Here is a 14,356-nt window from a genome sequence, read left to right on the forward strand (position 1 = left end):
TGTTAAAGATGTGTCAATCAGTCTTTGAAGAATTCCCCTAATACAGGGAATGCAGCAACATCCACACAATGTAAGAACTGCGGCTGCCATGACAATAGAGATAAGTAAACTTTTTGCAAGATCACCCCATTTACCAAACCATTTTTCGAAAAGTCCTGTCAGGGGGTTCTTTACACCAGAGTTCTCAGCTAATTCTTCGGATAGCATTTGTAGGCCTTGTAAGGCTTTGGTGATACTTCCATCAGGTGCCGTATTGTTTGGAATAACAGTGCAGCAGAAGGTGGCGAACATTTTGCATACCCCGCCCCTTTCTGCCAGCAACATATCCAACGCTATACGGTTCTGCCACGCTGTCAAAGAGGTGGCGTCCAATTGTGCTGCTATGCCTTTGATAGCATCTCTGGTGTAATTCACAAACCTCTGCTGGTTGTAGTAGATGTAGTTTATCCAGTCGACGTTCTTGTTGGGCTGGACCCATATGAAGAGTGAGGTGAGTCCTGCTGTTATTTGATTCTGCGCTTTAAATTCATCTGGAACTCCTCGTGGAACACCTATTTCGTCTATATACACTCGGTTGTCAAATGAGCCTTGTGGTGTTTCTCGCTTAATTCGTTTAAAAAAGTATTTACCTAGTAGTTTCATTGATTTATCACTTATAGGAACTATATAAAAGGGAAACAGCAATCAGGTAAGGGCACAACTACCCTCCCATCTAGGTGGCAGTCTGGGCCTTAGTCTCTTATCTCCACACAGCCACCAAACATCAGCCAATTGCCGTTTCTGTTCCTGAAACCATTTTAGTTCATACTTAATGTCTGTAGTAAGGATTGTAGTTGCACAGTATTCAGGGAATAGGTTGCCAACATTTGTACCATTACTGTCATTGTTAGAAAAACAAGTAAAATTTCCTGGTAATGCTTGTACTGATGGGGGTATACTTTGCATTTTAGTCTTTGGGTAGCTCTTTTTCTCATTTGCACATTCCGACCCAGAATATTTTCTGAAAACATTCTTATTATACAAGTCAAGTCAGTTTCCTCTTCAGGGAGAGGAATGGTGGCTAATTGTGGTCTTGGATTTGCACAAGAAATACAATCACCTAACCCTTTAGATTGGGTTGTGTATCTGATCCACTCTATCCACTCATTTTTGTCTCCAAATCCTGTTTCTATACTTAATTGTTCTTTATAGGTAAAATCTGTTTTGACCAAGGAGGGATTAAGTTTAAACTGTGTTGGTTCTGGGGCTGGGGTGGTCTGACCAGGGGTTACAACCTTAATAGTAATTCTCCCTAGTAGATCACCCTGACTTGCCCTAAATACTCCTAGTCCATAAACTCAAGCATCTGATACCTGTGGGCTTTTTATTGTTATTGAAATGGGATTACACTTCCCACGTATAGTATGGGACTGGCAGCTCCCAGTCCACCCTCTGCGGCTGTACATTGATATACGTTCTACCTGATCCTTCCTCTGTTCAGGGATCACGGCAGAACTAGCAAGCCATCCGTCATCATCGGATGACCACCATACATCAGCCCATGTACTGCATTCTGGAGTAGAGCATAGATATTTGCCATCAAAGACATACGTTTGATGCCCAATGTCTATGACCTGACTGAGATCAAATCGTATGGTGGTGGTCTTACCCTGTGTAACAGTTATGGTGGCACCGTCTGGTCCCTTCGTCATCTGTCTTTCCCCCCTTTGACCCATTATGCTCAATATCGGGATAAGGTCAAGAAGCACATAAATTCCCACAACTATGCCCACTATTATCAATATGGCAAAAAGTATTCTCCCCCTCCATGTCTTGGTAAAATACCCTGGCTCGAACATAAGTCTCTCTCTGGGTCTTCCCTCCACCCCTATGAGTCAATATTGCACCATGTTCTTCCTCTATTGTGTGGTAGTTAATTCTTAATCAGTTTTTTTACTCAAATAGTGCGCCTTCTTGCAGTGGGTGAGATGTATCCAAGGTATCCATTCCACGATTTTTACTGCAGTAGGGGTAGACAACAATACTTGATAGGGTCCTTCCCACCTTGGGGTCAGACCAAGTCTTTCTCTTTATTATTTTTATCCAGACCCAATCTCCAGGTTGTACAAGATCTTCCTGTTCTGATTTAGTCTCTTGACCAGTAAGAGAATTTGGGCATAGGAGTTCTTTAGTTGTTAGCAACTTCCTCATATAATTTGCCAGTTCATAGTCCATTTCCTCGTCATCTCGAGTAAATGCTCTAAGTTGTGGAATATAATAAGGTTTACCATACAGCATTTCATACGGTGTTAGTCCTTTAGCAGTAGGGGTAATTCTTGTACTCAACAATGCCATTGGCAAACACTGAACCCAGTTTTTTCCTGTCTCCTCTATCAATTTTCTTAGTTTACTCTTTAAGGTACCATTGTGTCTCCCCACTGTGCCTGCAGATTGTGGATGGTAGACACAGTGGTTCTTTAGGTCAATATTGTACCATTTACCAATTTGTTGTATCGTTCGGTTTACAAAATGGGAGCCGTTGTCACTGTAAATCACAGAGGGGATTCCTTGACGTGGAATCACCTCTTTGATTAGTACTTTGGCCACTGACTGCCCATCTGGGTGTGTCATAGGAAAAGCTTCCACCCATTTCGTAAACATATCAACGATAATCAGACAGAACTTTTTATTCTCACATTTGTTCAATTCAATAAAATCCATGCATATCGTGTGAAATGGATAAGGGGGTTGTGGGAAATGGCCCCTTAAGGGTCTTAGTGCACCTTGAGCATGGTATCTGTTACAAAGCGGACATGTGAGGCAAAAATTTCTAGAATATTTCGTAAACCCATATGTTGTGAACACCTTATTGATCACCTGCACCATCCCTCCTTTTGAGATATGGGCTTGCCCATGGCTCAATAACGCAGCATATCTAAACAGTGATGTAGGTAAGATGGGTTTACCTTCTGTACTTGTGTATATACCATTGACCAGCGTTGCCCCTTTAGATAACCACTTTTGTTTTTCACCTGCCGGTGATGTTTTCTGCATTTCTGATAACCATGTTTTATCAATAGCTTTCCGTACCTCACCATTTTCTTGGGACCTGTATAGTACATGTGTATTTTTTGCTGTCCTGTAGCAGCTTCCCTTGCGGTCTTGTCTGCTAGTGCATTCCCTAGAGTAATTGGATCTGTTCCCTTTCTGTGTGCTGTACATTTACAAATAGCCACTTGTGTTGGTTTCTGTACATTTTCTAGAAGGGCCAGGATAAGATCTCTATGTGAGATTGGTTTACCTGTGGACATAATCATACCCCTATTTTTCCATTGCTGGGCAAATATGTGTATAGTAGAAAAAGCGTATTGGCTGTCTGTATAAATATTTATTTTCTTCCCTTCCCCTAGACTACAGGCCCTGGATAGGGCAATAATTTCAGCTTGTTGTGCAGAGTATGACATGGGAAGGGGTCTGGCTTCAATGACCTGGTCATGTGCTACTACAGCGTATGCCGTTTGATTTACCACTTTATCGTCCTTTTTACAAGACCCATCAACAAAAAAGGTAGTCAGCATCTGGAAAGGGAATATCAGTGAGATCCTTCCTAGGGAGTACCCGTTCATCAATTTGTGCTATACAATCATGTGGATCCCCATCACTAGGTGTTGGTAACAGTGTGGCTGGGTTCAATGTGGTACACCTCTCGATTGTAATGTGAGGCTGTCCCAGAAGAGTATTCATACATGATAGATGCCTGGCTGGAGATAAATAGGAGATTTTGTCTTGTAGTAAGATTACTGAAATGGCATGTGGGACTTTAAGTACCAGGGGGTGGAACAGTACTATCAGTGCAGAGGACTGTATGGCCAATGAGGCTGCTACTACAGCTTGTACACAGTGGGGCAAACTCCGGGCTACTGGATCTAATTTAGTGGAATAGAATGCAATTGGTTTGTGCTTGTCGCCATAAACTTGTGTAAGAACAGAAGTCATGTACCCTTCCTTACAATCTACAGTCTGAAAAAAGGTTTTACTGTAATTCGGAAGGCTAAGCACAGCGGAACCCACAATGAGGTGCTTTACCTTCGTAAATGCATCCTCTGCTTGCACATTCCACTGAATGGAATCTTTTGCAGCCATTAGTGAACCATAGATGAGATCAGAAAGAGGCTCCACCTCCGTAGCATAATTTGCTATCCATGCTCTACAGAAATTTGCCATGCCAAGAAATGACATCATTTCTTTTTTGGTACGTGGTTTGGGGGCTTGAAGGATGGCCTCTTTTCGGATCTCATCCAAATGTCTACCTTCTTGAGATAAAATATAACCCAGGTATTTCACTTTTTCTTTCCACAGTTGCAATTTGTCTTTGCTGACCTTGTGACCTTGGTCTGCGAGGAAATGCATCAGAGCCAAGGTGTCAATTTTACATTGTTGCTCTGTAGGAGCCGCTACCAGAATGTCATCCACATACAAAAGAATTTGGCTCCCACTGGGAGGTACAAACCGAGATAAATTATTGGACATTTCTTGTGAGAATATAGTTGGACTTTCACAATATCCCTGGGGTAACCTGGTGTATGTGTATTTTTTTTTTTGTACGTAAATGCAAACCAGAACTGACTATCTTTGTGTAAGGGAATGGAAAAGAAAGCATTACTGATATCGATGACAGAAAATACCTTATTCTCTGGGTGGAGGTCGTTCAGGAAGACATGCGGGTCTGAGACCACCGGGGCCCTGGGTAATACGGTCCTATTGACCGCCTGTAAATCCTGCACGAGTCTCCACCCATCTTCCCCTCCCTTCTGCTTCCTAACTGGGAACAAGGGCGTATTGCATGGTGAATCTGGGCATTCAATGATGACACCTTTTGCTAATAATTCCTTTATCAAGGGATCTACACCCTCTTCAGCGTCTTTCCTCAGTGGATATTGTTTTTGGTGAGGCCTCATTGTACTCTTAGGGGTTATTTGGACTTCACTGGCTGTTTTAATTAGGCCCACGTCCGTCTTTCCTCTTGACCACAAGATATCGGGGACATCCTTTAGGGCATCCTCTTCCTCTTGGGTCAAAAGTGTCAGTCACTGTCTTTTGTCACAAATTTTAATCATGTGAGTTCTGGGTATACACTTAACAAACCACGTCAATTTGTACCTCCAAATCCCTCTAGATTTTAGTTCCTCGTCTGTCAATTGGACCCAGTCCGTGATAAGTTCTCCTAGCTCATGCCATGATACCTTGGGGTTCCGGGTGACCGAAACATGAGGTACAGTATCCTGCCTGTATATTTGCAGAATAGGCTGTGGTAGGAGACAAGTAGCCACGCTATTTCCTTCCTTATCACAGTACAAGTATTTTAAGAGAACTTCAGTGTTAGTGAGACTCATTAACTGTTTCTCATAGGACTTATCGGGCCCAGAGGTCTTTTTGTAATACATGGTGCAATAGAGGTTTGTCTGAACCTTATACCCTTTCCTCTCAGGCTCTTCTTCAATTATTTCTGTCAGGGTTTTGGGTATATTTAAGCCCTCAGTTTGCAAATCCAGGCTGTACCAGTATCGGGGCTCATTATCCACGGCTGTGATTTGTTTTTCACATAGCCGATGGGCTTTGAGACCTCCCTCCACTGGTACGACAGAAATATCAAGAGCGTGCAACATGTCTCTACCCAACAAATTAACAGGACATTTAGTTGAAATTACAATTTTACACTGAGCCTTTTTACCTGTCTGTGGATCTTCCACAGTAAGGCCTTCAGACACGGCCTCCTGGTGCATCAACCCATTTGCAGATTTCACATATACTACACCTTTTTTCTTTACCCCTGGGGGCACATCCAGTGGATGCCCCAGTGTCACAAAGAAATGTTACCCATCTACCCTTCACAACCAAGGTTATTTCTGGTTTGACTTCAGCATGCAAAAAAGTTTCAACAGTGCATACATCCAAAATTTCAGATTCTTTCTCATCATTTCCCTCTGTATCTCTCTCTGCAGACATACCAACATCTAGTCATGCTTCTTCCTCTCTGTTTGACCTACATTTTTTTGCCAAGTGACCTCTTTTACCACACAGGAAACACTCCCCTCTCTTCTTTTTCCCCTCATAATCTTGAATGCGGGGCCTTGTTCGAGTGTTTCCCATCCTTCTGTTCTTCTCAATGACATACACATCACTACCTTCATCTACCATAAGCACTTTCCCTTTCTTTACTCTCTTTTTTGGTTGGAAGTGCCGCTCAGCATGCCTCGCATACTCAATCAGCTCCTGAAGTCTGCAGATCCTATGGTTGATCATGTGTTTGGTAACAAAACTTGATATAGGGGCAAGCAGCCCCTTCAAGATTGCATTCTTTAACTGTTGCTCATATGGGCTATCGTTTACTTGATTTACTGGGACTTCTATTCCAGAGTGATTATTGAAAATCTCCCTAATCCTAACTATGAAATTGTCCACTGTTTCCTCTTCTCCCTGCACACACTAATTTATAATGGACCAGTCGGCTCGACGTATCCATCTATTCTCTATCCTTGCTATAGGAGCATTTCTCCTGTTTTCTAGTGCTGCATCATCATGAGGCAACACAACTCCCTGGTTGTTTAATCCACTCCAATCTCCCACTACATGATGCCAGTCGGGACCCAGGATCTGTCTAATGACCTGCTCTATTTCCCTCCCATTGAAATGATAGCTAGCAATCATTCCCATGATACCATCTCTTTACAGAATTACAAGGAGACTGAATTCTCCCGACTGTTCTTTCATCCTATCAAAACATTTAATATTTCAGTCCTTGATCCAAGGGTATTTATGTGCCTGCTCAGGATTAATACAACATATGAGCCTGGCATGAACACTGCGGTTCGCCAAATGTCCTCTGTTTGTTACCTGGAAATCTATCAGGCCACACCCTTGTATCAGGGGGGGTTCTTTATCTGGAAGTATTTTTGATCCAAGGGTATTTATATGCCTGGAAAACTATCAGGCCACACCCTTGTATCAACGGGGGGTTCTTTATCTGGAAGTATTTTTGATCCAAGGGTATTTATATGCCTAGAAATCTATCAGGCCACACCCTTGTATCAACAGGGGGTTCTTTAGGTTTTGATTTAGGAGTATTTATGTGTCCCCAAGGGATTTTCTGCAGTTTACAAGGCTGTCTGGATCTAAGATCCAATCGACAAATTTCCTTTATCTGCACCCGGATATTAGTATGGGACCATACCCCTATATCAAATGACAATTAACCAGAAGAAACAAACAAGAACACACAAGAGAGAACACCCGCAGTGCTCGACTGCCGCCAGGTCGCCCTGAGCGCGTCTTCCCAAAACGCGGGCTAGTCACTAGGTCTGCCCATCCAGGATGGCCACAGATGGATCTATACGGGGAATACGTGACCACTTATTTCCCCTCAACAAGAGTAAAGCAGATAGGACAGAACAGATAAACATTCGATCAAAACACACAAGAGAGAACACCCGCAGTGCTCGACTGTCGCCAGGTCGCCCTGAGCGCGTCTTCCCAAAACGCGGGCTAGTCACTAGGTCTGCCCATCCAGGATGGCCACAGACGGATCTATACGGGGAATACGTGACCACTTATTTCCCCTCAACAAGAGTAAAGCAGATAGGACAGAAACAGATAAACATTCGATCAATCTCTATATTGTATGTATATATTCAAATCCCTTATTCATCAAATTCCTAATCAAGTCTAACACAAAAGGTTAATAATAAAAATAAAAATAAAAATCTTACCTTGTCCCGAGAGCAGTCTCTTGTGCTGATCCGGTAAGTCGCTGCCCGGGAGGCACTAGTTCAGCGGACCGGCCTCTTTTCAACATCTAATTGGAGATGGAGGACTTACAGTTTTGCCGTACGGTCATCGGTCATTGAGTTGGCCAGTGCGTCTCGGGAAAATTGGACTCCCGGCTCGGAGGACCAAATTGTTACAGAAATCACTGTCTCAGACCATCCTCAGGAAACAAGGTAATATTTTATTGCATATGCAAGAGAAATGAATTACATCTTCATGCAGTCATCGTCATTTCTGAAGAGAATACTGTGGTACATGTCTTTTTTATAAGCCCTGGACACCCCCCTTTCCTGTCTTAAAACATGCCCAGTCTCATGTATTTTCAACTTTATTCTGGACGTAACAGGAAAGGTGGAAGTGTCTGTTACATTTCAGGTTCTGACAGATTGGATGTGTATATTCCTTCCCCAACCTCCAATCCATCGCACATGTCTTAATAGCATGTTTGCATTCATCAGGAGAGACTCTGGCAAAAATGTTTCACACATCTTGTTGATAGGCACAGTCCTTCAGATCCAGCATTAGCCCTAAATTGTCCATAAGCAAAAACAAGTATTAAACTGAATCTTTTCGTCTGTCCCTTCTCTCCTGATGTCTATCAGAACAAATTTGCGGTGTGGTATGGCACAGACAAACTGCCAACCAGATGAACATCTGTCATCCATGTTCCACAGACCTCTCCAATCTCACTCCACCAGGACTCTGGAAGTGAAAAACAAGTGCAGAATCAAATTCTTATCCATAATATCTGCTTGCTTGCTACGTTTATTTACAGTTCCTTCCTTGGAACCCAGGAACTTAGTATTGCTGCAATACTGCAATGCTTCTGCAACTCTGACCAAACTATCAAAACAACCATGACCTCTTTAGGCTGAACCCACTCTAAAATGGATCCCCATGGTGTGATCAAAATTTAAAAAAAAAAATGAACGTGAACGTTGCTTCTCAAAAATTCAAAATTTTAAGCCTCAAAAAGACAATGCATTATCTGTACTTTCAGACCTATGCACTAACCCCCCTTTTAGGTGGACAAAGCATACACCTTGTAACTTTTTCCACCTGAATGAACATAAAACAAAGAGAAAAAAAACGAACTCCAGAGGCTAGAATGGCTTCCTACCAACAACTCTTGTCTTAAATAAACAAAATGTATTCAGCTGCAGGACATATCCCATAACCATCTATTCAGCTGCTAATTGACGGAATAGCCAATTACCCCCCTTTCAGGTGGACTAAACCATTATTTCTCCACCATAACAACACAAAAATAAAATAGATGACTAAACAAATACCCCAAAAAATATTTAAAAAATTAATAACAAAGAACAATTAAAATTCTGGCCATTATCACACAAAAACAACATGACAAGACAACCACCATAAAACAATGACAAACATTCAGCTTTTAACTAAAGACATCCATGGATTTTCCTCCTAAGAAGAGTAAGTGCTCATTTCCATCTGAAAGACAATTAGTTAATGGGAAAACAAAAAAACAAAACATCTGTACCTCATCACAACATTTGTAACTTCACTTGTAACTCTTGAATCCATTAATGCCTGATTATTGTTGATCTTATTTTTTTTCATTGTTTGCAAACAATTACTAATTAATGAGCTCATGGTACCATTTGATAATCGATTTTGCCTTTACAATAACCTATTCCCTTGTTCTGCTAAATGTGCGCACTGTTCTCACTTTTAATGATCCTGAAAACAAACACAGACATTAGTATCCAAACCATTTTTATCTTCTTCCAAGGTCTCTGGAAAAGGAACACAAAGACAGTGATTACACACAATTATCATGACAATTGACTTTTTGAGTCCCCCAAGCCTTTTCCCATTAATTGCAATGCCGGGGAACAATTGCTATGAATACGGTTTAGATGTAAGCGTCATATTTAAATAAAATATGGCAAGGAAATATTGACCATAAAATTCTTAGCATCCATGTAGTTCACTAAGTGCTGCTAACATTGTTTCCCCCAGTGTTACATTCGAATAACCATGCGGCTACCTCCATTTTGACTTTACGTAACTGTTCTCCATACTGTTGATTTTAAGTTTGTAGTCTCCGCATTTGGGTCTTTAAAGGGAAATGGGTTTGATTACTATGGCCTCCATGCTTTGGGTTGCTACCCCATCGGGCAGAATACACTTCATAATGCCTTGGGGTCGTTTTGGGGTACTGCAATCTTCTTTTGATATCATTATTCGCCCGCCCAACAATACTTAGCGATGTGACCCCCCCTTTTACACAAAAAACATTTGAGGGCTGGTCTCTCTGTATAGGCCCTTCTTTGAGCATACGGCATTGGAAACTCACATTGCTGGATATTATTACTACGATTACTATGCTTGGAATAACCAGACTTTCAGAAGAGAACATGCATCCTCATTACTCAAATGAAATTTAACTGCTTGCCGACCGCCGGCCGTCAATTGACGGCCAGTCGGCGCAGCTCTCGTTGCGGGCGGACGTCATATGACGTCCTCGCTTTCCTAGGCCACCAGGGGGCGCGCGAGCCGCCGCCGGCGATCGTGCGTGCCCGCCGTGTCACTAGGCACCCGGTGCGCATGCCCGGAGGCCGCGATGTCCGCCGGGCACCCGCGATTACCGGTAACACAGCAGGACCATGGATCTGTGTGTGTAAACACACAGATCCACGGTCCTGTCAGAGGAGAGGAGACCGATGATGTGTTCCCAGTACAGCGGAACACCGATCGGTCTCCTCCCCTAGTGAGTCCCCGCCCCCTACAGTTAGAATCACTCCCTAGCAACACAGTTAACCCCTCGATCACCACCTAGTGTTAACCCCTTCACTGCCTGTCACATTTATACAGTAATCAATGCATTTTTATAGCACGGATCGCTGTATAAATGTGAATGGTCCCAAATATGTGTCAAAAGTGTCCGATGTGTCCGCTGCAATATCGCAGTCACGATAAAAATCGCAGATCGCCGCCATTACCAGTAAAAAAATTAAAAAAAAATTAAAATGATATAAAACTATCCCCTATTTCGTAGACGCTATAACTTTTGCGCAAACCAATCTATATACGCTTATTGCGATTTTTTTTTACCAAAAATATGTACAAGAATACATATCGGCCTAAACTGAGAAAAATTTTTTTTAAAGAAAAAAAAAATTGGATATTTATTATCGCAAAAGGTAAAAATTATTGTGTTTTTTTTAAAACTTGTCACTCTTCTTTTGTTTATAGTGCAAAAAATAAAAACCGCAGAGGTGATCAAATACCACTAAAAGAAAGCTCTATTTGTGGGGAAAAAATGATAACAATTTCATTTGGGTACAGTGTTGTATGACCGCGCAATTGTCATTCAAAGTGCGACAGCGCTGAAAGCTGAAAAATGGCTTGGGCAGGAAGGGGGCGAAAATGCCCAGTATTGAGGTGGTTAAGGACTAGAGCCTCAAATTTATTGGACAAACTCACTGATGATTCCAGGACATTAAATTCACCCAGAATCTGGCACAAAGTAAGTCTCTCTTGGATTGTAATCAAACTGTTATTCTGCTTCGAAGCTATGGGTGCAATAGCAGACTGTGTTTCATCACAGCCCTTCTCCTCATTGACTGTGCAGATATTGGCCAATTGGCATGTTCCTTCATGCTCATTGAGCGATACAATACATTGCTCTTTAGTAAGAAGCTGGGAGTGTGCATTTGCTAACTTGTTTTCTAAAGACATAACCAACTCTTCCATCTCTGTCAACTTTATTCGCAATGACTCTAAAAGTTTGCTCTTCATATCACAGTCCATGCTGCACCTCTGAAGCTCTTCTTGTAGCTCACTGTTTCTTCCTGTTTCTCCTGCTTTTGTCCGCAATTCACCCATCTCACTACTGGAGGCTGTTGCAATCTTTAGAAGGTTTTCACTGATTTTCTCTATGTCCTCCCCGAGACAACTCCTCTCTGCTTCCCACTTCCCCTCCATTTGCTCAGATATAAATTTAACTCTGAGCAAAACTGCAATTTCATTTGCCAACCTTTCTTTTTTAACTTTCTTTTTTAGCTGTTTACCCAATAATCTGCTATTATGTTGCTGACACTGAGACAATAGTACCTTACACTGGCTTTTAAGAGGTTCATCTGCACATGAATGATAATTGGCAGAAGCGTACTTTTTGACATATGTATACACCAGTTCCATTTCACAACCATACAATTCACACAATACACAATTCTATTTGTACTAACGTTCCAACACTGCACTGAGTAATAAAGCAAACTCAATTATCATTAGCTCTTACAACTCACGAAAAAAAAAAACGAATAGCTCTTCTAGCATTCAATATTTTTCATTCATTACCACTTTTACCTGATGTCATTCAAAACAATTAAACTTTTGCATATCCATAGGAAAGACTCACCACACTTACTGTGGCATTATCGGCTGCCTTGTATCTGATCACTTCTGTCCTGTAGTTTCTATATGGCTTTTAGAATTACCACACACGCTTTCTGGGGAATATCCATTGATATGCTAATTTGCATCTTAGTCTACACTGAAGCTCGTCTAACCTGTTTTTACCAAAGTTGCTTCCAATGCATAGACAAACAAACAAAAAAAAACTGATAGAAAGCCATTTAAACCTAACAGTGACTTGTAGTTCTACAGCCTACAAGACACCAGGCACATTTGTCCACACTAGAGACGATTTTCAGTTCTGGATGTATTTGAGAATTTATGCTTACAGGGACTCAAGACGAGAAAAAATACATTGGGTTTTTGTGGATCCTGTGTAAAAATAAAATTCACATGCTCTCTGTGGGTGCCAAATGAAGTAAATGATATAATAATTAATATCATATCTGTGTATTAATTTGTCTAGTCCCTATAATTAGTTGGTCTATTAAACTCTGAGCACATGTTATTGTTAATAATACCAGGTTAGCTACAAAACCAAACACACGGTGCTGCTAGTAAAACAATATCTTATTTTATTTCCCAAGGTATTAGGAAATTATCATAACAGTACTAAAAGGGTATTACAATGTTACATAGCTTACAATCAGAACACAATAAAAACAGATACTTAGCACATCCTTTCGGCTGGTCCTCAGGTCTTAAAGAGAGACCGTACTTCCTGCCAACATTCGTTTTTCACAAACATACCTCATCCAGACTCCCCCCCTATGCCTGGCCCACTTTGCCTTTGGATGAATCACTGTGTCTCTGGGGCGTTCCCTCAACAGATTATAATATGGACCGTCTTGCCATAACTGGCCTCCAGGGGGCACTGTTTGTCCATGAATTGCCATCATCCGACCGATGTCAAATTCCACAAATACCTGGGTCCTTAAATTTCCTGTCTCTCACCTCATTCATCATCCCTGTCAGCTTTAAAGCCTGTTTGCCTAGAAGCTAATCAGGAAATTCTCATTGACAGATCGGAGCCAGCATTGTAACAGGCTACATTCCAACCTGGGGGGATGGGGGGGGCAGCATCCTGTCCTCCTGGAAGTGTGAAACTTACAGTCTTTCAAAAACCATGGGCGTCTGGCTTCTCTTGGAAGTAGTGAGATATGTGTACAAAATCCAGGAATATGATATTCATGTTAAATTCCAACAAACGCTCTACGCAGTTTAAGGTTAAACCTCTTTTCTTCTAATTTTAATGAGTGGCCACGTGACTTATTAAATTCCCTTCCGTGGAAAAGTTGCATCCCTATTCTGGGGTCACCAGTACAGTATTTGTAAATGTAAATTATATCCCCTCTCAAGCGTCTCTTGTCCAGAGAGAATAAGTTCAGTGCTAGTAACCTTTTTTTATAACTAATATCCTCCAGTCCCTTTATTAGTTTTGTTGCCCTTCTCTGTACTCGCTCCATTTCCAGCACATTTTTCCTGAGGACTGGTGGCCAGAACTAGATAGCATACTCCAGGTGCGGCCGGACCAGAGTCTGGTAGAGTGGGAGAATTACCGCTTTATCTCTTGAGTTAATCAGTTAATCCCCTTTTTAATGCATGCCAATATTCTGTTTGCTTTGTTAGCAGCAGCTTTGCATTGCATGCCATTTCTGAGCCTATCATCTACTAGGACCCCCTGGTCCTTTTCCATCCTTGATTCCCCCAGAGGTTCTCCCCCCGTGAGTAGATTGCATTCATATTTTTGCCACCCAAATGCATTATTTTACATTTTTCCACATTAAACCTCAATTTCCATGTAGTTGCCCACCCCCATTAATTTGTTCAGATCGACTTGCAAGGTTTCCACATCCTATGGAGAAGTTATTGACCTGATTAGCTTAGTAATACAGAGAAATAGAGAACATGCTTTTTCTTCAGGAATGGAGTCTTGCGTGCTGAGTGTGCATACAGGCCATGGCATATGAGTGCATTACTTATTGTTTTCTTTGCAACAATTGTCCCTGCCAATTCCAGGTCTTTCTGAAGCTCTCCACAAGTGGTCCTTGGCTCTTGGACAACTCTTCTGATAGTTCTTTTTACTCCTCTGTCAGAAATATTGTGAGGAACACCTGGTCTTGGCCGGTTTATGGTGAAATGATGTTCTTCCCACTTTCGG

This window comes from Aquarana catesbeiana, linkage group LG12 (genome assembly GCF_042186555.1).
Source record: "Aquarana catesbeiana isolate 2022-GZ linkage group LG12, ASM4218655v1, whole genome shotgun sequence".
NCBI lineage: Eukaryota > Metazoa > Chordata > Amphibia > Anura > Ranidae > Aquarana > Aquarana catesbeiana.